A 3184-nucleotide genomic window follows, 5' to 3' on the forward strand; every position below is an offset into this window, starting at 1 on the left:
AGGAAAAAAACACCTAACTGTGTACAAAAGCAAGGAAATTAAAGCTCCCAAGTCCCACAATCCTATTTCATGAGTTTATTAGCCATAAAAGAAATGGTGCCTTGAGGTCATTTTTTAGTGGACAATTTTAAGAAAGTTTTGATATCATGTTCATGAAAAATATAAAAAGATGTTAAAAATATTAATAATTTTTTTTTCATTTTCCTACAAATTTTTTTTAAAAATATTTCATAAATCAATGTCCTTGAAGCATCCATTACTCCTGATAATAGTTGGCCTTTTAGTTCATGAAAATTACAATGATTTGGAGGGAAAAAACCATTTTGGATTCACAAACTCAGAACTTAGAACTTAACCCAAAAATAAAATAGAACAAAAGAGAGAGATTCATTAAAACTTTGGCCTTCTAGATTTTTTTCCCTCTTTAATTAAACATCGGCTAATCCACAAAGAAAATGCCTCTGGGAATTTAAAACATTCAGATGAGAGACACATCAATGCAATTTTTTTACCAAAATTATGTATATAATGTATACATTCTTACTAGGAGAAAAAGTAGAGAGATCATGGCATCATGCATACATGCATGCATTTTAAGATGACATGCTTATCACACAGAAAGTAATTGGAGATGCAGATAAACCATTCGTCCGTCAATCAGGTAGAGCCTCATAAGAAAATAATTTGCCTCCAATTGGATTCATCTGCTATTAATAGGCCAATGCAGAGGTTATTCACTATTTTATTTACATTTCTTTCTTACAAGTTGATGCATTAGTATTTTGTTTTAATATTTTTATTTTTTAATCTAAATACACTATAAAAATTAATTTTAGCTGGGGAAGAGTTATAACTTATAATGCTTTATTGAAGAGAAGTGATAACTTTGTTAAAGTAGGTTTGTCCACAACTCCACACACAGCCCTCTTTCTTGGGGGAAAAAAATAAGAGTTGGAGAACTGTAATTCTTAAGATTTATCTTGCCAATACCCTGAACTAGAGCCTGTAATGGTGGATGAATGATGAATCCTTTATTTGTTTTTCAATTCTGATGGTAGTCTTCCAGATATTGCAGTGGATAACGTTCCAAGCTATTATTTACCTGCAGGTAATTGCTGCCCTAGCTGAAACGATGAAGAAAGGAACCAGCTTTGGTGCTCCTTGTCTGCTAGAAAATACTTTGGACATAGAAATGGTCCGCTTTGTTAATTCAGGCACAGAATGCATGGGTGTCCTCCGCCTGGCCCATGCTTTCACTGACAAGGAGAGGATTATCAAGTTTGAGGGCTGTTACCATGGCCATGCTGATCTATTCCTTGTCAAGGTAGGAAGTGGGGTTGCCACCTTAGGGCTCCCTGACTCCCCTGGTGTCCCAAAAGGAGCCACTTATGACACTCTAACTGCCCCTTTTAATGACATATCAGCTGTGGAATATCTCTTTGAGACCAATAAAGGAGAGATTGCGCCAATGATTCTTGAACCTGTTGTTGGGAACTCCGGTTTCATTGCTCCTAAACCTGAGTTCCTTAATGCCATACGCAAAATCACTAAAGAAATTGGTGCTCTCCTAATCTTTGAAAAAGTTATTATCAGGAATACTTTGGCATAACTACTGATTTAACAACACTTGGGAAGATCATTGGTGGGAGTCTGCCAGTTGGAGCATATGGAGGAAGGAGGGAGATTATGGAAATGGTAGCACCAGCAGGACCAATGTACCAGGCTTGGGACCTTGAGTGGAAACCCATTGGCAATGACCGCAGGCATACACACTCTTAGGCGATTGCAAGAGCCAGGAAGTAATATATATTTGAATAAGATCACAGGTGAATTTGTTCAAGGTATAATTGATGCTGGGGAAAAAGGCAGGGCATGCGATGTGCGGTGGGTATACACATGGGATGTCCGGGTTTTTTTTTTTTTTTCACAGAAGGGCTTGTTTACAACTTTGGGGATGCAAAGAAAAGTGGTACTGCTAGGAATGTCCGGGTTTTTTTTTTTTTTTCACAGAAGGGCTTGTTTACAACTTTGGGGATGCAAAGAAAAGTGGTACTGCTAGGTATGTCTGATTCTACAGGGGAATGCTAGAGGAGGGAGTGTATCTTGCTCCTCCAAAATTTGAAGCAGGATCTACAGACTTGGTGCATAGTCCTTAACATATCCAGAAAACAATAGCAACTGCAGAAGGTTTTACAGCCGATTTACTGTGGCAATGGCAATTCCTGTATCTATAGTCTTTGATTTACCTTCCCATTTTTGACCCCTTTAGAATATTTACTGTTTTGTAGTTGGATTGACAGTGCTATGGTTGATTTCCTTTAACGAGAAGGTGCATTTCTACTAGCCTTCCCACCTGAAGGGAGCATTTCTTCTTATTACTGTAAGGGCTTTTTGTATCTTGATAACCGTTAGTACTATTTACTCATAAAGCTAGTTTCCAAATGTGGTATTTGTTCACTCAACATTATTTACTATTTCTTTGGGTAACACTAATCCTGTGCAGTGAGATTTACAGCATGCAAAAAAAAAATATAATAAAAAAAAAATTATCGGAGTTTCAGAAGTTGGTCATAGATGACTGGCTCACAGGCACCAAGCTTAGTGAAATCACCCCATTCCATTTTCATGTTTGTGAGTTGTAACAGTAACATGTTATAATAAAATGCATTGGTTCCTATTACTGCCAAACCCATAAGGGAATTTATAAATAAAAAAAAATAAAAAATAAAATAAAAAATAAAAAATAAAAAGAAACCTTTAATGCATCGTTATTAAATTTATAATCAATTCATGGAGCAAAACAATCATAAATGAACCCATCATTAACAGAACAGGCATTTCCCATTGAAATTTGATTGCAGACTTGTCTTTACATAGATGTACACAGCTTTGCAGTATTGTGAGTCTCTGACAAATCATTTAGGCTAACTTTTATTAAAAAAAGAAGAAGGAAGTACTTATTCTATAGTTGTAGAAGTCAATAGGACACTCGATGTTGTCAATCTATCAACCTTCTGATAGATACTAGATAGAATGGAAGTACTTTTTTGTATCCAATATCTGTCTCTTGAGGAGTTTTTGTTTAGAAAGAGTTTTTGCTAGCCCACTATAGTAGATTACATTCTTATAAAGCACAGAAAGCAGGACTTGATAGTTATATACTCGGAACATCTGTTTTGTTTTT

At 35.8% G+C, this 3184-nt stretch overlaps 1 pseudogene; it reads left to right on the forward strand.

The window, feature by feature from the left end:
- Positions 1-1051: 1051 nt before the first annotated feature.
- Positions 1052-1979, forward strand: LOC112038912 (glutamate-1-semialdehyde 2,1-aminomutase 2, chloroplastic-like; annotated as a pseudogene).
- The last annotated feature ends 1205 nt before the right edge of the window (positions 1980-3184 follow it).

Source organism: Quercus suber, unplaced genomic scaffold (assembly GCF_002906115.3).
Source record: "Quercus suber isolate HL8 unplaced genomic scaffold, Cork oak 2.0 scaffold_259, whole genome shotgun sequence".
Lineage (NCBI taxonomy): Eukaryota > Viridiplantae > Streptophyta > Magnoliopsida > Fagales > Fagaceae > Quercus > Quercus suber.